Raw genomic sequence first — 26374 nt, 5'->3', positions numbered from 1 at the left:
CTCATGTATGTACATCATGATCTCCTACTAATTGTATCAGTGCGGCTGCACTTGGTTGCAGGTAACAAGAAACCCAAGTAGAATAAGCTAAACCTCCAGGAGGTTATTTCTCTCCAGGAGAAGAGGTCAGTGGAAGGAAGAGAAGGCACAGGTCTCTGGGCTTCATGATGCCACTGGGACCCAAAAGCAAACGGGTGGCTGCATCTCCAGCATTCCATGCATGTCCAAGGTCAAAAGGAGGAGTGAAGAAGACAAGAGGATTTCGCTTCCAGCAACTTTGCCTTTTCATTCAGGAAAGAAAATTCCTCTCCTCCTACCTCTTGGCCTTTAGGTCTCATTGACCGCCCTGAGTATACATGGACATATGCTCCCTCTTTAACCAGTCGTTGGCCAGTGGGAGGGAGATTGGAGGAACTGATTGACATTCATCAGTGTTCATCTCTGGGCTGGGCTGGAAGGTCTGCTCACCCTGACTTCAAGTGCTCTCAACCAGATGCCTGGCAATGAAAAGTTCCACTGGCAGGGAAGCCCGGGGGTGCGATGGGGTAGATGGCTGCTGAGTAACCACTAAGCTTCTGCATACCAACGGCAGAAATTTTATTTCACGAGGTGTAGAGGTTTGATTGAAATTAGTGCATTTCTTTATCCAAAGAGAATCCAACAAAAATTCATTTTAAAACCTCTATATTTACCTTTACAAATAAAACATAGACTGGGACCACACATATGGAAGGTAATTGAGAGAAAAATGTGATTTAGGACTTGTGGTTCTATTTCCTTTAAAATTAAATGATGCATATTTCAGGCCAATACATTTTAACCTGCAGTGTGGAAATGCGCAAAGTGGCCCTTATACTAAGCAAGTGGGATGATTAACATAACTACTGTACATGCTGCTTTCTATTTCTAGTGAAACATCAGTTTTCTTCAACGTTATCACTGCTGCACCATTATTTCAAAAGGCCATGAACTGTAACAACATATTTTTGAAAACAAAACCCTAGATGGCAATCCCAATGTGTAAATGCACTCATTATATATAATGAAATGTTAAATTCCTAAAAGGCAACTGTAATTAAATGGAGGAGGGAGAAACCACACTGTTAGACTGCATTTATTTGTTATATACTCAATAAGAAACCATTATTTATTTAATGTTTTAAAGATTTGACGAATGTTTTATTATCCTTATTATAAACAACAAAAATGGTAACATCAGAGGATAGATGTTAAGCAAGGGGGAGGATATTTCAAATAGGCTGAGTTAAAAAAAAAAAAACCCTGCTATTTACAATGTAATCATTTCAATTCTGTGACATTAATAATTTATCAGACCCTGCAGCCTGGGGGGCAGTTCAATATGTGTAATTTATCTTGTGGAATCACTGCTGATGGTCAGTTAACCTAATATGTGCTGAGTGACTCAGCTTGTTAGAAGATAATTTAGTAACCGTCCAGCAGTTGGCTCCCTTAGAAATTCCATCATCTGCCATCCTCCGCTTAAAGTGCCAAGACAGTCATGGGAAAAGAGGGGAGGGCTTAGATTAAGTACGAGATTGTACGCAGGTAGCTCTTACACAAATACTCAGTGGCAGTGCCAGATGTTTCCCGATAGCAGCACACCAAGAAGGCACAGTTACAGAGCTCTGTTAGGGTAATATGTTTTTATTCTTAAACTATGCAAAAACATCTCATTCTCTGAAGACCAAAGCTGACTTGTTTTTATAATTTGAGAGCCCTCAGTTTCATAGAATTTCATGTGGTATTTATTTATTGTGGGCATCAATCAGAAAGTGTCCCTTTTGATTTAGAATTTGCCTATATATCAGGACCAGAATTTTCTCATAATATCAAATTAAAAAGCAGGGGAGGGGTGGTCTCCAAGTTTCACCAGTAGCCTTTGAGGCATGACAGCTATCAGGGAGAGACTTAAGAAGGAGGAAAAAACCAAATTCAAAATCAACAATTTAGAGTTTGAGATCCTTTAAAAAGAAAACAAAACGCCCCTTTGTAAAATAATGAGTTTTCGACCTTGGTGATGAGTTAGTCATTAATCAATTTTACTACAAAGGAAGCTGGTTACTTTCATTCCATAGCACGAGAAATTTGAGGAAGCCATTAACTGAAAGGACATCTTTCCTAGATCAAGATAAGGATCTTGGTCTGCCTTAATCTGACACCAGAAATCACACCTCGTGATTATTGCTCACCCTTAACTAAATGTCAGCTGCAAATAACAGATCATGACGTCATGCAGCAGGTTATCTGGTCTGGGTTTTACCTAATAGTCTGAAGAAAGCACTAATCTTTCCCTTCAGTCCTGAACGCCATGGCTGGGCAGGGTCCCTTCTCTCTGGCGTGTCTGCAGGATAAGAGGCAATGCACCCTTTGCACTCCAGTCTTTCCCACACTGCTGTAGCAAAGGGGATTGTCCACCCTGATGGCTTGATTGGTTGGAAGCGTTAACTAACTGGGGAAATCCTGAATGGATTTCTTTCCCCCTTAATCCTTGAGCCAGCTCATTCAATGCACGTGTTTTTAATTTCAGAAAACTGCTACGCTTTGTTCTTAGAAGCGAGGGTGTCACAGAAACCATGAATAGTTACTAAGTCATGAAACTTGTCATTCTCTCAAGTGCATCCATCGTTTCCCTTCCCACCACAGACCTGTCCTGCCTTTAAAGTAGAGACGCGGATCTGCAGATTTGTCGAGGCTTAAGAAAAAACGTGGACTCACATTATGTCTCTCTTGATTCAATTGCTCATGATTTGGAATCTAGGCATATAGCAACATTTTTATCGTCATGGAAAAAAAAAGTTTTAAATGCATTGCAGTACTTCTAACTGATAGTTTGTTGATGATTTGGAAAATCTCTCTGGAATCATTCCATACGTTTCAAAGAAAACCTCATGCCAGAGGAGGAGAAGAACGAGAATCTAGGCATGAAGGAGTTATTGAGGAGAAAGGATATGGTGGAACAGGGGAGAAATGTGTGAAATACAAACAAAAAAGACCAGAATTGATTCATGAAGAATGAATTGAATTAAAGCCTCAGCAAGAGCCCACAGCCGGGCAGCCCTCCACGTGTAAGACTCTTGCCAGTGAACTTTGCAAGTCTCTAAAGTAAGAACGGAGATATAAATGCCCACCAGGAACCAGACACAAGGGAAACACTTTTTTTTTTTTAATCCAGAAAAAGAAAGAAATGATATATTTAACACACACCGACCGTCTAGATGGTGCCAGCTGCGTTCAAAAGCTCATCTCTCAAATCAAAACCATGCTTTGCTTGGACTCTGCAGATCAAACAAAGCTGTTGGAAGATAATTATGCTCTAATCCATCTGCGGTCTCCTTGTAGGTGTTTGGGAAAGCGAACTCAATATGCAACGGAGCATCTTCTCTAACACTTTGGGTCACTAGGATTGCCGGCTCGAGACCCCGATTTAAAAGCATTGGGCAATGAGTGAAGGTGCCTTTGCTAGCCTCTGGATTTTTAGGACCTTTGAGTCTTTGCTTCATTTCTATCTACCTTTTCCTCAAAGCTGAGATCACAAAGTGACTTTGTGTCTTAGTTGTAATTATACATCGGTTATGGACAATTTGCACCGAGTCTTATTTACAATCAATGAGGTTATGTTTTTGCTCTCTCTTTTCCTCTTTCCTTTTAGCCATATTTGGCGAGAGACGATTGGCAGGGCGTTCTCCTTTTCAGGATACTTCCCTAGTCAAGGACTTGATTAGCACGTTTTTGCCAGTAAAACACGCCGTAATTAGTTTTTAATAATCAGTACATTTTTGCTCTATCAGCGTGCAACCTCCAAGCCTGCAATATTTAAAAACAGTACTCATGGCACAGGATATGCCACATATTAACTTTGGGGCAAATATAGCTTTTAGAATAATGTTTTGAAAGCAGCCCCCTGTAAATATAAGGTGGTATAGCACCATATGGAGACTGGGTTTCTGACATATGGCTTGAATTAACAAGTTTAAAACTGTTAGGATCAGTTTTTCTTTCACTGAAGGCAAAACCACAAGATTCAGAAGTGAAATGTGCTCCAGTCACTGATACAAAGGCTCACCAAACGCTGGGCCTCTTGGGCTAGAATTTTTTGTTGGCAGCAAGTACAAATTATCAATAGTAAGACAAGTTGTAACATGACGAGGAATCACAAGGCTGCCGAGGCTTAGAATTTCACTTCAAATGGTGCTTGCGTGGCCGACACCACAGTCGCTAGCAAAGGACACTGCCTCTTTGAAAGTGGCTTTTGAATTATGATTATTGCATCCTCAAAATAAATTGTTTTCCTGGGTTGATATAAAAGATATTTGAAAAGACAAACTTGAGTGACAGATGGAAACGGCCCAGGGTGCCGTGTCTTCTGATCTCTCCTAATTGAACCTTTGTAGGATGAATTGAACAGGGACAGTTCAAAGATCTGGGGTCCGTATTACACAAATATTGTTTCATTTAATCAAAACTGTCTTTGAAGTATATGGCCCTTGTGGGTCACCTGTAGCTTTGAAAGTTAAGGTCATATAAAAGCTTTAGTAATGCTGGAGAGGACAGTACACAGCTACAATAAGATGCTGGAAAAAAAAAAAAAAAGATCAAGATGGGAATGAAGGTGGTTTTCATATTCATGTTTCCTTTTATTGCCCTTTTATTTTTTTCAGGGAGCAGAGCTCTCCAAATTTGTGAGGAAAAGCATTACTACGTTCAAACATCCACAGGGCTCATTGTCATCACTGGAAATGTGTTTGTTTGCAGTGCAGTATCTAAACCATAATTATTCCAAGCTTTGAAATATCTGTTCAGTGTTAAGTTGAGCCCAGCTCATCTGAGTTCACTCCCTCCGTCTGCAACTCCCTGTAGGAAGAACATTACAAATTGTCTCTCTTACTTTGTAGAGAGAGTAAGGTTTCCTTTTAGAACTTGATTGGAGTGGCATCAAATATATTTCTTTGTAGCCAGAATGGGAAACCCCTACAAAGAAAGAATGTTCTCCTCTTTGGGGGAAATGCCATTGCAATAATACTTAATAACAGTAACACAGTTTGCAAAGCACTAGTATGTACACTACCACCACTGAATCCATAGAGCAGTCTAGGAGACAGTGGGCCTTCTTGCCATTCTATAGACCAAAAAAAAGTTCAAGACTCCAAAAACTTAAGTGATTTGCCTAATAGATCACAGCTAGTCAGCACCAGAAGGTGGACTTGAACTTGGCACTTAAAGTTCGGGCTCTGAGCTCTCTCCATCGTATCCCTTGCACAGGCTGGTCTCTCCAGGGTGGGAGCAACTGTCTGCCCTTCCTGTGGAGCTCTCACCTGGAACAGGAGGGAGATGCATTTCAGGCCCCGTGCAAGCTGGTCCTTGGGATGGAGGACACGTTTCATCGTCTCAGTTGTCCCCTCCTCTGGCTGCCGGGCTGCCGTGGGAAGGCAGGTAGGGGAGCAGGGGCAGTGGGGCAGTTCAGCCACGTGAAAACTTTGGAGCATCCCGGGGTGTCGCTTTATTCAGCAGTAGGGCACTAATCATGTTCAAAAAATATTTTCAAGTGGATTCTTTCCTGGCTATAAACACACATATAGGCCTTTCCTCTGTAAAAGCCTTCTGAGTCATACTTCCACGAGGTCTGCGCCCCTTTTTGCTCTACAATCTTCTGGGTCAGATCGCAACTGCACATGACTCCTCTTGATCCCAAGACCCTGGTCTTTCATAAATACCTTTAAATGTATGGAGGCCTACAGTGAATCTGGTAATGATTATTATATTTTTCCGAACATTTGTTTCTGCCCTTATACAAATTTTTGGCCTAGCTAGAGAAATTCCACTTAATCCTTTAGCTTACAAAAATCAGGAGAGAATCAGAGAGCAGAGAGCCATCTAGGGACCATCTGGTCCAACCCAGTTATGTCATAAATGAGAAAACTGAGGCTCAGAAAGGCTAAGTGACTTGCAAAAAAAAAAACCAAAAAACAATCACAGAACTGCAGGGGCGAGCACCCAGGCCCCGGCTCCCTGATTCCAGGACCTTCTTAGTCAAATGATACTGCCTGAGTGTTCTCTACTAAAACAGAAAACAGACAGAAAGTACAAGATTTCAGGCCTTTCGATCCATCGCTCGCCTGCCATGTTGTATTTATTCTTCTTAGCCTAACCACCTCCTGACCTAGCACACATTAATTGTCCATTATTTGTCTCTCCTCCAGGAGAATATAATCAGTGGTGTGCTGTGTAGATGATTAACAAGCAGCTCTCTGAACAGAAGGAAACCAATGTGACTCATAGCATTTGCTGATCTCTGAGGTGTAAACCCGCCCACCGTGGCTGATTCCAGGCTCCCGGCAGAATGGACACAGACTTGGAAAGAGATGCGTGCAGCTGGCCCAGGTGACCCAGAGCGCTCCTGAGATCAGGAGTTACAAACCCTCTGGCTTCTCCCCCGTGTCTGCAACAGAGACTGACACCTATTGGCAGCTCAGTCTGTATCCATGGGACTGCCTTACAGGGGTCACAGAGACTAGTTTTCTGGAAATTGTTGGAATTCTGCTGCCTCTCTGCTCCTCCTATACCACGCAAGGCAGCTGCACCTCTTCTCTGGGGAGAATGTTCACTTTCCCAGCTTCTCTGCTTCTGGTTGATGGACATTGGCCACATTCTGTTTTAACTTAACCTTTAAACGGAAGGAAGCATAGACGGTTGTTTCAGGTGAAATTGTAAATGCAGGTGGGGAAAAACTGCATTGTCATGAGGCTGTGGTGTTCGGGAACACTGCAATAATAATATGATTCTTTGGCTGTTTTTTGTGGTTTTTTTTAAACGCTTGGAATGACTTCATTCATTCCCTCCTTTGGGGATACAGGTCAAGCCCCTGGCAGGCATATTCACAGCATCTCCCTCTCTGCAGCCTTTTTCCAGGAGCTACTTGCAGAGGCTTGAAGCCATTGTGAATCGGGGCCTTTGTAGCGGGATAACGTAGCCCATTATGATTGGAGTTGTATGCTTTAATAATGAGAAAAGGAAATCCCAATCCTGCTCCGGTAATTAGTGTAACTGGAACTTAAGTCAAAACCAAATACGGGGAGGTCTTTGCTCAACCATATATTTTTGACATTTTTATCTGCAAAATGCTTTGTAGGAAACATGGCCATAATGAAGTACATGTTCAAGAATTTTGATGAACCTAAAGTTAAAACATTCATGATGTGTGGGAGTAGAGAGAGGCATCTTCAAATATGGAGTTTCTTTCTCAAAGGGTAGTATGTTTTTAAACATAAATTATGGCATGTTCCATAGAGAATTCCAACAAATGACCAACGGGATGCAACAGAAACATAAATCTATATTATCTCACACACAAATATATACATGTTTCATGCATGTTTTATAGGATTGATCAGAGTCTCGGCCTTTTCTCACTATGGCATGTAATGTAATTCCTATTCAATTTCACACGGATAGTGAAAATCAATGAGACATTTAGCTCAAGGAGTTTCTGGACTGGAAGAGCCAAATAGTCCACTGGACATTTATACATTTAGGAATTTCAGGGAACTGAGCTCTTTTGGAAATTCATACATTCTAGAATGTCATTCCAGGTCATACATTTAATTTCAAGGGAGTGATTTAAGAGGAGACAACTTTAACCATGGAAAAGTCTTAAAAAATAGAAAATCCAGCAAGGAGTGGCTCAGTGCCAGGGCGCCTTGAATATCTAAACTCTCATTGACACACTCCTTGGGGCAATGCTCAGACCCTTCCATTTTCTGTCTGCCTCTGCCTCCGCCCACCCCCTCCCTACCGCCCCGCTGCATGCAGTGAGCACTCAATGTGTGCACACTGGCTCGGATGAGAGGGAATGATTTCAATGGACTCAAACAGCTAGTCAAAAGCTAACCCCTGTGATTCATAAAGGGTATTGATGACAGTAGACTTCATTTTGGATTGATTCTTTAGGGAAAACGTCCATCTTTCTCTACAAGCTCTCTGACTTCATCTGTGTTAGCAATGTTGACTTAGAACGGAACATTTTAGACAGTTTGGTTCTTCAAAGCCAGCCCAATTCGGTTGCCTAATTTGGTTCCAATGGAAAATGTAATATTCATATTTTCCTTATCCCTCGAATGAATATCTTGGGCAAAGTCTAGACCATTAAATGAGGGAAGTGATGGAAATACTGCCATAGAAGAGCATTTTCTATTTACATGAAACTGGCTAATAGCCAGACAGTCTGGTGTTTCACTTAAAACACAGTCATTTACTGCACAGAGCATAAGCCCGTTGCCTTACCTGAGAGAACCCGTCCCCTCCCAGAGCTGCGCTTTGAAGGAAGTTTATTTCAAGCTTATTCATAACCACCCTGGCAGGGTCATTAACAGAGTTATGTAAGGCAAGGAGCAGCCCAGTGTTTAATTATCAATCCGTCAAAACACTATTAGTAATCCCCACCTAAAAAGAGCAATGGCTTGTTTAATGTGCTGAATGAAAAATGTTAAAGCAGTAAAAAATAGTTTACAGGCGAGTTTTAAAGCATAGATTAGCACGTAACCAGAGTTTAATTCTACAGTTCAGATACTGATGCAAAACAAAACCGAAAAATAAAAGGATTAAAAAAGAAACACTCGAGGTTTTCTTATGAAAAACGAGAAGACTAAGTATCACATCAAGAACTGCACTCTCTTCTTTTCAAATGTACGGGTCTAGGGAGCTCCAAGAAATTTTATTTAAAAAGGATGACGCCATGAATGAGGGAAATAGTTGACATTTTAGGAATTTCTGCAGCCTCGGAAGCTCTTTTGTGAGGAACAAGTGTTGTCAGTAAACGAGGCAGCCCGGGGCCACCGTTTTCTACCTTGACTACTTCTTCTGCTTGCCGGGCTGGTATATTTGTTTAATTTTTGGAAGCTGTAATTTGAGAACTTTCAAAGCAAACAAAGTAAAGGTTGGTCCTAAAGGGGATGTATTTAGCCTAAAAATAAATGAGCTTTCATAACTCAGGTGAAGTTTCTCTCTCTCTCACTCTCCCCCCACCCCCCTTCTGTCTGTCTCAGGCAAACAGCTATATTAATAGTCATCTCATAACCACAGCATTTTGCTAACAGTCACAGAGCTATATTTAAATTCAGGGCACTGCTGCCATGAATTCGACAGTATCTTTATAATCTTGTTTTTAAAATACTTGCTTTTGCCCAGCATCTTTGATCCCTTAGTGACCGCAGAGATCTTGCTGCCATCGCCTCCTCCTTTCCCCACCCTGCTGGAGAGGCTGCAGGTGGACGTGGCCAGAGCTGACCCCTGCCCCTGGGCGTACAGGAAGCATACCCAAGGGTCTGGGGCCCAAACTTATCTGTTTTGCTCCCAGGTGACCTGCTTTGGAGGAGTTCTGCTTTTTTTTTAACCCAACACTTAAAATGCACAGGAGTTTTCAGGAAGGGGTGCGAGGTGTTGACCCAGGGCAGTTCAAGTCCTTCCTGGCTTTCAGTGTCCATGGCGACCTCCAACCTGCCACCAACCACACATCCATTCACTGCAAGATAATTATGCAAATATATACTAACTAGGTTTAGTTCCCTACTTAGACTTCCTTCCCACTCCTAGCTCCCTAGCATGGGTGCTGACAGTGTTTTGGAAGAGTTACTAAATAGCTGGAAGGCTTTCTGAATATATCTATCCCGGCCTGTCAAAGCTAGAACAGCGACGGTCCATCTGGGCCTGGAAGACAATTTCCATGGTGTAAAATACTCTTTCAATTCTTTCCTACCAGAGACGACCAGCTGGTGCTGCAATGAGACAGCCAAATCCACTGTGTGTAGACCTCCGCTCCAAGCTAAAGAGTGGCCTGGGATGACCCTGAAGTTGCATCTTTGGAGCAGTGAGCAAAAGCCATCGCAAGGGGAGAAAGCAGTTCCTGGGTTGGTGTCACCATCGCGGGCTGAGGCCGCAGAAGGCGACTCCAGCAGGATAGCCAAAGCTCTTGAGCAATTGATAAAAATGCGTTTTTCTTTCAACTTTCTGGATATTAAGCATAGGAGGGGATTTGGGGGAGAAGAGCCTGAAGTTTTTCGAACAAATGCCTCACTTTTTGAGTGTCTATCTTAGCCAGAAGCCCTTTCTGGCACTTTCCTGCTGTGTGATTGTATATACCATTTTAAAATCATAAACAGCGTTTGAATTTGGATATGTGGGAAGAGTGGAGGAAGTTGGTTCTTTCCCCGGAAGTCCTGAGATTCTGCTTACCCTCCAGTTCTTCCAAAAACATAGTTTGTGAGTGTGTTTCGGTGCCAATCTGGATCTATACAGAGTATTAAAAAACCTTGAGGACCTGACAGTGACAGCTCCTCAGTAAGGATCTCTGCCTTTGTCAACATTTTACCTTCTGGGAAGGGTGAGAGGTGTGATCCTTTCCTGAAACACCAGGGCAGGGCTCAATATTTGGTACATTGTCACAAAGAACAAACCAAATTACCCAGCAGTGGGAGTCACTGAGGCTCAACACCCCTCAGCTCCCACCTGGAATCAGAGGTGAGGGGCGGGGAAAGCAGGTGTGGCCATGTGGAAGCTGGGGACGTTGTTAGTCGGTCAAGTCAGTCAGAAAGGGCAAAAACTGACAGAAAAATAAGTCAGTCCGCTTAGGTGACGCAAATAAGATTCAAAAAGGAGGGAAATCTTCCATGCCACAGTCCAAGGGAAAGTCATCACAGCATCCCAGGGGCAAAGAATTCTCAGAGACCTTGAAGGGGCAGCTCTGAAGTCCACGGTCGGCACAACTTCTCTCTAAATTTAGTCTCTATTTTGATCAGGGCTAGTGCAGGAGATGGCATGCTGCAGGAAGTGAGCTGATGAATGCCTGGCTGGGCCCTGTCTCCACAATTCTTGATGTCTGGGTACCTCTGGGTGGTGTTCCAGGGAGGAGCGGCCTTTAGAGACAGCAGCACCCCAACCTCCATGGCATCTGGTTAGGCAGCCCCATCAGGATGTCTCTAGTCGGGAGAAGAGTATCCAAACAATATATCCTGGTTTAATCATGTGCTTGGCCAGTTTGGATAGCACTTTGATCTCTCTCAGTGTGGCCAGTGACTTTCTTACCACTCTTGGGGAGGTAGAACAGGGTCCAGCGTGTGCACATGAGAACCTTGCTGTTGGGATGCCACAGGGAAAGAGTACCTTGGCTGGATTTGCTTCCGTGCTCTTGCCAAGATTATAGAGAGACACAGGAGAGATTGACAATGTCCATAACATTACAAAGTCCCTGATGATCGTGGTGGTGAGACCAGGATGGAGGACAGGGATTGGGCGGCTCAAGCTAGTGATGCTTCTGGACATGGGGACATCACCTGTTGCTGAGAGCCCACCTGCTTGTTCATATACAGCCAAGAGTCGTCCTTGCTTCTAAAAGTGAGTTTAAGAGAAGTATGTTCCATCGTGTACAGTAACAGCACTGACATCCCCAAAGCAATGGATATTGGAGATCCGGCTGCCTAATAAAAGACTTGCCAGGTAACCACACCCCAGGTCTGCATGGATTCTCATAGAATCCTGGGACACACAGTTAAAATGGTGCCAGGATAAACTGAAACAATAAGATGTCACTACATACAAACCAGCACTGCTAAAACTAAAGGATGACAATACCAAGTGATAGTGAGAATGATGAGCAAATGAAATCCTCATACACCCACATGGGAGTGGTGGTATAAAGACTTTCGAAAGCTGTTCGGTGTTAATCTACTGAGGTTGAAAGTACCCATATCCTGAGACCCAGCAACTCCATTCTTGTGTACATAACCCACAGAAATGCCTGAACAACCCCACTAAGAGAGAGGTATACAAATACCCACAGCTGTGTTATTCACAATAGCCCAAAATATGGAAAAACAAATGATTGCCATGATTATCAAAATGGATAACTAAATTATAAAATATTCAAAGAGCGACCAACTATCCCAGTTTGCCCAGGACTGAAGACTGTCTAGGAACATAGCACTTTCAGTACTAAAACAGGATGGTTCCGGTTTTGGGGTACAGCACATAAGAAGCTTAGAAGTTGCCACTCCATCCTAACGAGTAAAAAGCAGAACAAACTGAAAAATCAACAACTCTTTTAAGAACAGTCATATAAGTGAGGTTACAGGGCACACCACTGTCCTAAAATTGGAAAGACATACAGGCAAATACAAAGAATTATAATGTACTAGAGCAGGAACCAATGAGTTGAAACCTTCACAGGAACCAGAGAACTGTACTTGACAAATTGCTGGAGGCCCAGTGTGGACAGATTTGAGAGTTAAAAACTCTAGGGGGACCCAGTCATACCAGGGCCCCATATTTTTTGTGAGTTTTATCTCTAGGAACTCTATAAGATCCTCAAAGTGAATACTGGAGAAAAAAATCCCCTTATGCTTCCTACAGGGGGAGGGGAAAAGGAACCATTCTGAAATAAAACAGAGTATCTCTTCTTCCTAGCAAGGTGTGCCCTCAGGAGAAACTTTACCCGATGGGGTTTTCTCAGAGCCTAAATGACGTGGGGGAAGGGAAATACCCAACTCCAGCCTTCTTAAGCCATTGTGTTACACTTAACAGAGGTGGGGGCTTGGGGGGGATGAAAAACTCTTGTGAAGATTAGGGTCCAGTGGTTCAGACTCATTAAAAGACTGCGACCTAACCATAGGACTGTAAAACACTTCCCCGCACCCCACACCTTACCACTACATTAATAAGGTCTATTTATTACAGTTCCCTTCATGCAGTAGATCATAACCACCTTGCAATAAAAAATCATAAGGCATATCAAAAGGCAAAAAATACAGTTTGAAGAGACTGAATATGTATCAAAACTAAAGTCAGATATGGCAGGAATGTTGGAACTATCAGATGGGGGATTTTTAAAAACTATGATTAATATGCTAAGGGCAGAAAACATGCAAGAACAGATGGATAATGTAAGCAGAGAGATGGAAATTCTAAGAAAGAGTCAAAAAGAAATGGTAGCGATAAAAAAACACTGTAATAAAGACCATCTTTGACAGGCTCATAAGTAGATTGGACACAGCTGAGAAAAGAATCTCTGGGCTTGAGAATATGACAATAGATGATTCCAAAGCTCAAGAGAAACAGAAAAAAAGACTGAAATTAAGAAAAAAAGAGACTATCAAGGAATTCTGGGACAACTACAAAGAAATAACAGGGGCATCATGGGGACACCAAAAAAAAAAAAAAAAAAAAAGAGAGATAGGAATAGAAGCAATATTTGAAGAAATAATGACTGAGAATTTTCCCCAAATTCTTGTCAGACACCAAACCACAGATGCAGGAAGCTCTGAGAACACCAAGCAGGGTATATGCCAAAAAATCACATCTAGGCATATCAAATTCACATTTCAGAGAATTAAAAATAAAGAAAAATTTGGGCAGAGACCAGAAGGTAAAAACAAACAAACAAAAATCAACTTTACCTATATAGGAGCAAAGATAAGAATTACACCTAACTTCTCCTCAGAAACCATTCAAATTAAAGGAGAATGGAGTGAAATACTTAAAATGTTGTGAGAAGAAAACCACCAACCTAGAATTCTATACCCTGATAAATTATTCTTCGAAGGGAATGAGAAATAAAGACTTTCACAAACAAAAATTGAGGGAATTTGTTGCCAGTAGACCTGTCTTGCAAAAAAATTAAATGATTAAGAAAAGGAACTTGTATCTACATGAAGAAAGAAAGAGCATCAGATAATGAATAAATGAAGATAAAGTATAAACTTTTATTTTTCTTATTCTTAATTGACATGAAGATAACAGTCTATTCCAAATAAAAATAGCAATAATGTTGTCAATTATCTTTACATATATGAATATATATGTACATATATACACGTACATATATATGTACTTATATAAAAGTATACATCTATGATTATATATAAGTGAAATAAATGACAACAATGATACAAGGGAAAGGATAAAAGAAGCAGGAGTATTTTGTTTTTATAAGGTACTTGCACTATCGTGAGGCAGTATACTATTTTTTTTGAAAATGAACTTGGATTATTCATAAATGTATATTGCAAACTCTAGGGCATTTAAAAAAGTTTTAAAAAAGTATAATTGATATGATAAGAAGGAAGAGAATATGGAATCATATACCATGCTCAATTAAAACTACCAAAGGCAGGAAAAGTGTGGAAGAGAAAAATAGAAATGATGAATGAGGGTAACAAAGAGAAAACAGTAACAAATACAGTAGATATTAATCCAATTTTAGCAGTAATCACTTTAAGAAAATGTACCAACTGAAAGACAGAGATTGCCTAAGTGTATCAAAAAATAAGATCCAACTATATGTCTTCAAGAAACCTACTTTAAATATAAAGAAGCATGTAGATTAAAAGTAAAGAAAAAAGAAAGATATAACATGTTAACACTAATCAACAGAAAGCAGGAGTAGCTATATTAATTTCAGACATAGCAGATTTCAGAGCAAGGAAAGTTATCAGGGATAAATAGGACTGTATCATAATGATAAATGGTCAATATTCCAAGAAGATATAACAATCCTTAATCCTTAATGGGTATTCAACTAACAACAGAACACTGAAATGCATGAGGCAAAAACTGAAAAGCTGAGAGAACTTCAAAGAGAAATAGATAAATAATATAGTATATGTGGAGACTTTAACATCCCCCTATCAGAAATTGACAGACCCAGCAGGCAGAAAAATCAGTAAGGATGCATTGAACTCAACAGCACCATCAAACAACTGGATATAACTGACACCTAGATACATCATATGTCATCCAACAACAGTAGAATATACATTCTTCCTTAGTTTACATGGAACACTCACCAAGATAAACCACATTCTGGGCCATAAAACACATCTTAAAAGATTAGAAATCATACAATGTCAAATTTCACACCACAGTGGAACTAAACTAGATATCAATAGCAGAAAGATGCCTAGAAAATTCCTGAATACTTGAAGATTAAATAATACACTTCTAAATAACACATGAGTCAAAGAATAAATCTCCAGATAAATTTAAAATTATTTCGGACTAGATGAAAACAAAAATACAACTTACCAAAATGTGTGGGATGCAACAAATGCAGTGTTTAGAGGAAGATTTATAGCATTGAATGCATATATTAGAAAAGAAGAAAGATCTAAAATCAATAATTGAAATTTCCACCTTAGAAAACTAGAAAAAATTACAAATTAAATTCAAATTAGCAGAAGAAAAGAAATAATAAAAATTAGGGCAGAAATCAATGAAATTGAAAACAGGAAATCAATAGAGAAAGTCAACAAAACCAAAAGCTGGTTTTATGAAAAGATCAATAAAATCAACGTCTCTAGCCAAGTTAATTAGGAAAAAAGAAAGAAGACAAGTTACTAATATTAGAAATGAAAGAGCGGACTACATTTCCTATGGACTTGAAGAAGATAATCAAGAAATATTATGAACAACTCTATGCCCACAAATGGATAACCTAATGAATGGACCAATTTCTTGAAAGGCACAATATGTCAGAACTCACACAAGAAGAAATTGACAAACTGAATAGGCCTACATCTATTAAATAAATTGAATCAACAATAACTTTCCAAAAGAGAAAGCACCAGGCCCAGACATGTTCACTGGTGAATTCTATCAAACATTAACAAAGAAATTATACCAATTCTCTACAATCTCTTGCAGAAGATAGAAGCAGAGAGAATACTTCCCAACACACTCTATGAGACCAGCATTGCCCTAATATCAAAACGTAATATCAAAATAGAAAAATAATACAAGAAAACTAAAGCTCAATTTCTCTCATGAGCATAGATATAAAAAGTTCTCAAATCAAATTCAACAATGAATAAAAAGAATTATACAGCATGACCAAATGGGATTTTTCCCTGTTATGCTGCTTCAACATCCAAAAATCAATTCATGTAATCCAACACATCAGTATGCTAAAGAAGAAAAATCACATGATCATATCCAAAGATGCAGAAAAAGCATTTGACAAAATTCAACACCCATTCATGATAAAAACTGTCAGCAGGAAACTAGATGTTTTTCTGCTAAGAACAGGAACAACTGAAAGATGTCCTTTCTTACCACTGACTTTCAACATTGTACTTGAAGACCTAGCTAACACAATAAAACATGAAAATGAAATATAAGGTCTATATATTGGGGAGGAAGAAATAGAACTGTCTTTGATCAGAGACAACATGATCATCTATGTGGAAAATCTGAAGGAATCAAGAAAAAATTCTGGAAATAATAAGTAATTATAGCAATGTTGTAGGGTACAAGGTTAATGTAAAAATGCAACTGCTTTCCTATATACTAGCAATGAACAAATGCAAATGCAAATACACATAAGGCATACACTGGGGATATTGAGGGTTCAGTTCCAGACCACCACAATAAAGCAAATACTGCAGTAAAGCAAGTCACAAAATTTGTTGGTTTCCCAGTGCATATAAAAGTTATGTTTACACTATACTGTAGTCTACTAAGTGTGCAAGAGCATTATGTCTAAAAAGACAGTGTATTCAGTACAAAACATACCTTAATTAAAAAAATATTTTATTGCTAAAAAATGCTAACCATCATCTGAACCTTCACCAAGTCACAGCAGCAACATCAAAGATCACTGATCATAGGTCACCATAACAAATATAATAATAATAAAAATATTAAAATACTGTGAGATTACCAAATGTAACACAGAGACATGTAGTGAGAAAATGCTGTTGGAAAAATGGTGCCTATAGGGCTTCCCTGGTGGCGCAGTGGTTGAGAATCTGCCTGCCAATGCAGTAAAAAAAAAAATGGTGCCTATAGACTTGCTTGATGGAGGGTTGCCACAAACCTTCAATTTGTAAAAAATGCAGTATCTATGAAGCGCAATAAAGCAAAATGCAATAAAATGAGGTATGCCTCATTACATTAGCACCCCGAAAATGAAACATTTAGGTATAAATCTAACTAAATATGTGTAAGATCCACATGAAGGAAACTACAAAACTGATGAAAGACATCAAAGAAAAACTAAAGTGGAACGATATTCCACGTTCCCAGATAGGAAGACTCAATATTTATTGTCAAGATCTTGGTTCTTCCTAACTTGACCTATAGATTCAATGCAAACCCAATCAAAATCCCAGCAGTTTATTTTGTGGATCTTGTCAAACTGATTCAAAAGTTTATATGGAAAGGCAGAAGACCCAGAATAGCCAAAATGATACTGAAGAACAAAGTTGGAGGACTAAGGCTAACTGACATCAAGACTTACTATAAAGCTACAGTAATCAAGAGTGTAGTATTGGAGAAATAACGGACAGTAGATAAATAGAACAGAACGTAGAGTGCCAAAACTGACCCATATAAACACAATGAATTAATCTTAAAGTAGCAAAGGCAATACAATGGCACAAACATGGCATTTTCAGAAAAAAATACTGGAACCACTGGAAACCCACATGTAAAAAATGAATCTAGACACTGACTTTATATCTTTCACAAAAACTAACTAAAAATGGATCATAAGCCTTCATGTAAAATGTGAAACTATAAAATTCCTAGAAGATAACATAGGATAAATCTTGGATATGATGATGATTTTAAATACAACATCAAAGTACAATCCATGAAAGCGAAAAATAAACTGGACTTCATTAAAATTAAAAGCTTCTGCAAATGTCAATGTCAAAAGAATATGAAGACAAACCACAGACTGGGAGAAAATATTTGCAAAGGACACGTCGGATAAAGGACTCATCCAAAATATTCTTAGAACTCTTAAAACTCAACAATAAGAAAATGAACAACTCAATTTAAAATGGGCAAAATACCCGAACGGACACTTCATCACAGAAAACTTACAGACAGCAAGTAAGCAAATGAGAAGACATTCAACATCTTATGCCACTATTAAATTGCAACTTAAGACGACGAGATACTGCTACACACCTATTAGGATGGCCAAAATCCAAAACTCTGACAATACTAAATGTTGATGAGGATCTGGAGCAACAGGAATGCTCATGGGTGAATCTCATAACCATACTGTTGACTGAAAGAAGTGAGACACAGAACAGTACACTCTGTATGATCCATTAATATAAGGTTTTTAAAGCAGGGAGAATTAAATTACTGTGATTTGAGGAACTTCCCTGCCGGTCCAGTGGTTAGAACTCAGTGCTTTCACTGCTGTGGCCCTGGGTTCAATCCCCATCAGGGAACTAAGATCCGCAAGCCACGTGATGCAGCCAAAAAATAATAATGATAATGTGGTTTGAGATACGTACAAACTACAAAGAAGAGCAGGGAAGATTATCTAGAAGAGAGTGGTTACCCTTTCCTTGGGTGGCCCTGGGGTTTCTGAAGTTTGGAACTGAGATGGTTGTTTCACAGTCTTAGCTATATAATAATGCACTAAGATGTATTAGTGATTATTTTACGATTCTGTTTTTGTGTTATACAGTTGACCCTGAACAACATGGGGGTTAGGAGTGCTGACCCTCCCTTTAGTCTAAAATCCAACTATAATATATAGTTGACCCTCCACATCCATGGTTCCACATTCATGGATTCAACAAATTGAGGATTGTGTAGTATTTACTATTTAAAAAAAAATCCATGCATAAATGGACCTGCTCAGTTCAAACTCATGTTGTTCAAGAGTCAACTGTATTTCCCAATTTTAAAAGGTCAAAACAAAGGAGTAGGAGGAAGAAAGTAGCATCACATCTCAGCAACAAAGCTCTTTTCCTTATTTATTCTACAAAGCAAGGATTGGAGGAGAAACTGCAGAGATTTATGAGTCAGAATACCTGGTTGAAACTCTGTTTTTGCCATTTTTTTACTCTGTGGCCTTGGAAAAGTTGTTAAGTAGATCTCAGGCCTGTTTCTTCCTATTTGGGGACAAATAATAATAGAGGCTCCATTTTATGGAGGACATAACTACTCTATGTGTTTGGCACTTTACTTAAATCATGGGTGTCATCTAACATGGGGACAATAATGTCTACTTCACAAAGCTGTTATGAGGGTAGAAAGAGACAATGAAAGCAAAGTGCCCAGCAGAGTGACCACACACGTGAGAGGAGAAGCATCAAGTCCCTTCTCTGCTTCCCACCCTGATGGCTTTAGGACTGTTCTCTGAGAACGTAGTCCTCTCACACTGGCAGGAAAATGTACAGCCCACATTCGATCTCAGAACAATGTGTCCTGCGGGCATCAGAACACACGTGGATGCTTTGGGGTTGTAGAAAGGGGGGGCCCGACTCCTTCAGCAATGTCTGGTCTCACTTCAAGTTCCTACCCACCTGCCCGCATCCACTTTTACTTCTGAAGAAGGGCAGCAAATCTCAACTTCATCTTCATCAAGAGGGGACGACCCGAAATAGTTAAATAGAATGGGCCAGATATGAAGTAACAGAAAAGAATGAATGAAAACACCAAGTCCCTGCTATGAATCCCCCTGTTTGGAGCAGGACTGCCCCATCACACAGCTTCAAGAAGACCAGGACAGCCCTGGATTAGGACATACTGGTAAGGGAAGCACGGTCCCTGCCTCGAAGGAGCTGGAGGTGTGGTGGGCTCACGTGTGAGGAGAGGCAGGTAAACGTAAGCAGGTAGGTAAACATGAGCAGGTCTGACCCCCCCCCAAGAAGGCGTGCTGGTGGGTCGGCCTTGCACTTGATCACATGGCATCAATTCAGCCACTATTATGAAAACCCTGGAGGGGGTAGAATTGGTGTAAGTACCAAGAGACGTTGACTCTACAGCAGATGCTTTGCTGGACTATAGCTGAATTAATTCACTTGGTCCTCATGTTGCCCTTATAAGAAGTGGAGAAATAGAGGCTCAGAAAGATTAAGTCTGTGCTATTAATGGAATGAAGGACTAGAACCAGTTTATAGAGTTAGGGTAAAGCACATTTTCTTTTTTTCCACCATAACCGGAGAGCTCTTTATTAAACTATTTGTTTATTTATTAAGCCTCCTCTGTAGGATGTCATAGGTCAACATTTCCTAAGCGGTGTCCACAACACACCACGTCCCACAAAATGTTAAGATGAAGGGTCTCATTTGGTATTAAAAAACAAAAACAAACAAACAAAAAACTAAATAATTCTTCCTCATATAAGACTTCACACCACTTTAAACATTACTCATATCAATTGTGACCTTCCAGAGAATATTTGCTTCAAATTTATTTTACCACTTAAATCTCTTTCTCTCTCTCACGTGAGTGTTCCATGGAGCAGAGTTTGGGAAACACTGCCTAGATTTCCACCTACGTGATTCTCTGCATATTCCCCTGACACAGAAAATAACAAGAATGGCAATACCTCCCCACAGAGCCTGTAGAAGGAAGCTTCATAAACCCAGCTAGTATCTTCATTGTTGGAGCATAAACCCAAGTGTGCGCTTCACGAGGAGGCTCGGGGAAAACTCCTGCACTTCAGCAAACGCCACCAGACTTGTTTTGCTTTGTCTGTTTGTTTCTTAGAGGAACTCAGAACCTTACCTAACATTATACTCCAAGGACAATAGGCTGAGAAACAAACTAATGTTTAAATCTATAAATAGAAATGACATCTCAGTGGCCTCCTTAGTAAAAAGGTTCTTAGATCTGGATGCCCACCAGAATTACCCGCAGAACCTTTAAAACACACAACCCCCTCCTCTGGTGGTTCCAGTGCAGCTGGTCTGTTTTGTTTTGTTTTGATGTTCCATGGGTCTAGGTCACCGAGCTGTGACCCTCCAATGCAGGAATTCTATTTCACTAATAGCAGAGACAGAAACGGAAATGTTTCCCAGTATTGCCTTGATGTTCTTCATTTAAAGCATAATTTCATAAAGAAGTTGGATATGCCCGAATGCACAAGAATAGAGAATTTATTGAATAAAATATGGTACATCCTCACCTTCCCAGTTCCCAGAAGAGCTCCCCTCCCCACTTCCTGTTCTAAGTCACCCCTCTCCTTCACTTATGGGAAAACTCAGAGATGAAATCCACCACTTCTCCATCTTTGTGTGGATTTCATCATTTAGAAACCCCTTCCTCTCCCCACAAAACTTGACTCTTGAAGTCACGGCTTTCCTGAGAAAGTTGAGTGTGAGCTCTGAAACTTTGAAGGAGCTGCGGTCTTTTCCTCTCAGCCCTTCCCCTGTGTCCTGAGCTTCAGGACTCAGCCTTGGCTTTAGAAGCTATAGGGAAACAGGATGTGAAGAGGGCAATGAAAGGACAATCTATTTGCAAAATATTGGATCAGTTACAATTTAAAAAAAAAAAAAAACAACTTGCTTTTTTCAAACTGTAACTTTACCATCTGCCCACCTGGCCATTTCCTCACATTGCTAGAAACCTCCAACTCTTCTTTTTCCCATGTTTCACCAGAACAAGGGGCCCAGGTGGGATCCGTGGTTGAGGGGATTGGCTTGCCCAGCAGGGCTGAGCAGTTGGTCTCACTCTGCAATTCAGGCCACGAGGAGGGGAGCAGCAAAATCTGGGACGGAGACGTGCAGTCCCGTGACTACCCTGTGCACAGGGGACAGTGGGTCACCGGGCTCCTGAGGGCAGAAGCAGAGCTCTGGGCACACAGAACAGACACCTGCAGGCGCCTTGAAACCTACCCTCAGTACAGGCATCTGAGTTCAAATGATCCACTTGTTTTGCCCCCAGACACTTATTTTCCTTTTCCTGACTGGGCTGTTTTCATTGTCTCCCTCTTCTTCCAGCTCCAAGATTATACATAGCTTTGTTATCAGAGGGTATGCTTGGAATGTCAGACACTCTAACCAATCAAATCATCCCGCGTTGTAGCTGGGATGTACCTCAAGGGCATAGCAAGACTAATGCCTTCTTTTTCCCGGTGACAGCCAGAGAGGTAATCTGACTCTTCCGGGGTTACACAGCAAGGGAGCAGCAGTACAGAAACTAGAAATCAGGTCTCCTATTGTGCTCCTCCAGTCACCCTAACGTGTATTCATAGAAGACAAATACACGTTAACATCAAGCAACGCGCAGAATGCCAAATCTGCGCACACACCCACACGTTGCTCTCTAGAACCACACATACATGCTTTTGATTATCTGCCTTAAAAAAAATGTTCATTTCCTTGCTTATCCTCCACAACTGCATGAGCTCAGATAACCAAAAGTTGACTCTGTATCTACATTTTTAAAGCTCTTTTTCTTAGAAGCGTTGCCCATTTTGCAACAAGCCTAAACATATGTGAAAAATGTCATGCTTTATATCATGTGGTGCCTCTGGGAATTTTGTCAAATTATTTCCATTTTTCTACTCGGAGTCCTAATGATCCTAGACACTCACTATGCGAGGGAGAGAAATGTGTGCCCTGCCTCCCTCCCCTTGAAATATTCACACTGGCATGTAGGAAAGGGCTTTCGGGCTGAATAGGCTCTACTCAGATGCATCGCGATCGTCCACGTCTTCTCTTCATACCTGTGACTCTGGTCTTGCTATTATTGCATCTACGTCAGTGCCCCTATCATCGGCAGCCTGTCTTTTCTCCTTTGGAACAATCTCTGTTCTCTATACCCAAGCTGCCAACTCTGTGCTTTCATTGTGCTGTTCCCACTGCTACTTTGCTGTCTGTGTATTTGTATCCATGAGTGGGAGCAACTAGCAGGAACTAGAGTACATCCGTTCAGCATCTCCCCCATGGAAACAACAGCAGGCCCCTCCGGTCTCATGTGAGACCTCCATTTACAAAGGGCTCCACTGGGTCCCAAAGGGAAATGAATGCCTACCAGGACCAATCCGGTGAGGAGAGTGAGAGGCACGTCCTTCCTGTAATGCTAGCATTCTCTTGCTATGTGGGCATATTCCGCAGATCTCTGAGCAGGGACAGAAATCAATTCAAACCCTTCCCGGGCTGCAGCAGGTCCCAGGAGGACTGGGGAGCCTGCAGACCTGGTTTACAAACCTTAATTCCCCAGGCATAGGCTCGGTGCTTCTGCTAATTGCCATGCCTGGGTCTGGGGTTGGCTCTGAGACCTGCTTTCAGTTAAATGTCCTGGCTGCCCCCTCACACTGAGGGACTTTCTTTAGAATTGATTAGAGTGTTCACAAAATAGTTCCCTTAATGCAAAATGTTTCTGTTTTCTCAGGAGAATGAAAGCATCAAAAATCAGATGGAATATTTTAGCAATGGAACAGTCCAAAAACCTCTTATATTTCCCAAATCACAGAAAAGAACTTACTAGGAAAATCATAAATTACATCACTGTGCTGAAATTGGCGAATATTTTATCATTGGTAAAACAGGATAATGCAAAATTCCCGGGAAGAAATAAGGGGGAACTTGCTAACCTTGAGGTCTTAACACTCTAAGATGCTTGCTTACGCCTCCTCTTAGATCCTGCACAGGGATATGAAACAGCTGCCCACAAGGTAAGATTTCAGGGTCTTAGAAGGCCTTGCGGCTGGCAAGGGGAAAATGCAGGAATTCTCTTCCAGCCACTGATGAGAGCCTGAAACTTTACTTTTAGATAGAGATTCGATCTTTTTTTAATTTAAAGATCCATGCTCTGATCAGATGCAAATGAGTCCAAGAGACTGTAATATTCTCAGCTAGTATTGCTTATTTATACCTTAGAATGAAGGATTTGTCAAAACCTTTCTTTCCAGCAAACTCTGACCGGGGCAGGGGAGGTATTGAGAGAGGGTTTTCAGACCACGTTGGTTGAAGAAGGTAGGCAAAGGTGCTTACAGTCCTGGAGGCAAGAGGCAGAATGGGAAGATACACCAGCACATTGATTGTGAGTCAGCCCAGCCCTGTTTGCAATATCCAGAGTTGCGGAGTTCCCCGTCAGTGAAAGTGTTCTAGAACACGCTGGCAAGAATGCCACAGACAGGATTTAAATACCACGCGTGGGGCTGGACTCTATCCAGGCCATCATTACTTTAGCAAACATGGACTACGTACCTTCTGCCAGACGCTGCGACAGGATGCATCCCACATCCTCATGTCTTCGAACAGCTCATTGTCTATGTCAATAGGTAAATCCCACCAGCTCTGTTCACCAGCATAATTCCTCCTCTTCACGAAGTCTGCGGAGTATAAGAACATTCTTACCTGAGCAGCGATGTTAACTAAAGGCTTTGACCAAAGTGTTTAAAAGAAGCCAGTTAGTGGCACAGGGTGCTTCTAACCCTGCCACAGCTGCCAAGAGAGCAGTTCATCGTCTCTTCCGAGAGCTGCGCGGGACCCCACGGAAAGGGATCTGATTTGGGATGTGCAGCCACTGACTAATAAAGGAATTGTGTACCGTAGATGTTCAAAGCATCCTCCTAAACAGAATCCCAAACAGCTGTTTCTTAAGAACTATTTAAATAAATAATTTGCAGAACCGGAAAGGCAAATAAATATTCACCAGAAGTAATTGGCTTTTAAAAAGTAAGTGATTCAAGGGAAAAATCAAAGTCAAATCCAGCCTCTTTCATTATCTTTACAGCACCATCGAGGGGCTTGTAAATCACCAGTGTTGTCCTGTGCCTCCCACAGCCCACCCATGGGGAAGAGGGGATGAGGCTGAGCTCAGGCACTGAAGAGGTGGAGGTCTGATCTGAGCAGAACCAATGGATTGTACTCGTCTTTTTTTTTTTCTTAAGAATTTTTCCTTTTCCCATCCTAGTGCTTGAGGTCAGACATTTCCATGTTATCTTCTCTTCCTATGTGAGATCTGAATCTGGCCATATAAGTGAGACAGCCATGATCATCTTCTGAATGGACAGACCACCAGTGATCAACAGCACTGAGTCAGGTATATTCTTGACTCAGGTACACAAATGCCGGAAGCAAAGCCATTTGATCAAAACTAAATATTCCCTGGTCATGATATAATGATATTGGTAATAGAATCACAATAAAGGTAAACCAAAAATTCATCTTGACACTATTTCTTATAAAATATAGGAATCCCAGCAATAATAACATTGTGCTTTTCTAAGCATGTTCATATACATTATTGATTTTAATCATCAAGAAAAAATACTAGGTAGATATATTATCTCTATTTAAAATATGAGCAAACAGAGTCAGAAGGTTTATATTTCTATAACAGGTGAGTAGGTAGAAGACCTAAGATCTGAACCAAGTCTTAGGACTCTGATGTCAGCATTCCTTCAGCTAATATATATATGTATAAATGTATATATATATATACAGTCTCTAAAATACTGACTTTATGACAATATCCAAGACTTATTTATGGAACTATAGAAAGTTCTTTCTTTATTCTGTAATTTCATCAGTCTCTCCATTAACAGATATCGTACATAGGGCTGACAAGTGGAAGATTCAAAGAAAGCTCAGAGATGTCTTCTACCTTCAAATGGAACAAGTAACACACAAAGGAAAACATAATCTGTAATAGAGTGAAATACTGAGAAGCAAAAGATCAATGAGTATGGCAACCATTAGGGAAGGCTTAAGAAACAGATTGGATTTGATAAGGAATTTGCCAAAAAGCTCCAAAGACAGGATAGCGTGGATATGTAGGGAAGGCAGTAGATAATACCTGAGGTCAAGTAGACATTTAGAATTTTACATAGTTCTAGGACTCCAGTCCGTAGTATGGTAGGAACTGTGTCCCAGATGGAGACTGGCAGGTAAGTGCCAGATAAACACATCTGGGGTTTGAGACAAGACTGTAATAACAGCAAGCTTCTCGAAGGCTAAAACAGGAAAAGCCAAGGTGCTGGCCCACTGGGGTTAAAGGAAGACAGTGGTCTGTGGACACCTAGAATAATCTAAGCACAGACACCCAAGCTACTGCAGCCACGCTTGGTCCGTACCACGCCAGTGGGCGCTGGCTCTGCATCTACTGAAATAGTGTACTTGCCCGAGCTTAGCTGAAAACAACAGGTTAGATGGGGTGCCACTGAGTGCCAACCGCTGAGCAGGGTGGGGAAGGCTGGCCTTGGCTGACTGATGGATGACTGAGAAAATCAGAGACAACGACAAAAGTCAGTGATTGTGGAAAATACTGCATTTACATGTAACTCAGCTGAGAGGGACCTGGGGACCCTCAATATGACTCCAGTAATTCAAAAAAGAGAATTTGTGGCCAAATTCTACATTGTCAGAAGATCTCTGTCTTGTAACATAGTTGAAGAAGCCATGAAGAATCAGAACCAATTATTATCTTCATTATTTTTTTATTATTGCAATATCAATAGTATTAGTCAAAATGCACAATAGATTGTATTTATGGAGTGCTGACTCTGTGCAAGCCCAGGGCTGAGCACAGCACACACGGCCTCTCAGTTAAGTACAGTACAACTGAATGCACAGCATCTGTCTCCATCCTAGGCATCCAAAGACTCTTC

At 40.8% G+C, this 26374-nt stretch overlaps 1 protein-coding gene across 1 annotated transcript in view; it reads right to left on the bottom strand.

The window, feature by feature from the left end:
- Nucleotides 1-23970: 23970 nt before the first annotated feature.
- Nucleotides 23971-26374, bottom strand: part of TMEM182 (transmembrane protein 182) — a 224632-nt gene continuing 222228 nt past the window's right edge. Inside the window, exon 6 of the transcript XR_003003084.1 lies at nt 23971-24094. The gene's annotated coding sequence lies outside the window, so the exon portion shown is untranslated. The remainder of the gene's footprint in view (nt 24095-26374) is intronic.

The sequence above is a fragment of the Neophocaena asiaeorientalis genome, unplaced genomic scaffold (assembly GCF_003031525.2).
Source record: "Neophocaena asiaeorientalis asiaeorientalis breed wild unplaced genomic scaffold, Neophocaena_asiaeorientalis_V1.1 scaffold114, whole genome shotgun sequence".
NCBI lineage: Eukaryota > Metazoa > Chordata > Mammalia > Artiodactyla > Phocoenidae > Neophocaena > Neophocaena asiaeorientalis.
Note: the sequence above shows the minus strand (reverse complement) of the source record. Positions and strands in the feature narration are given on the sequence as shown.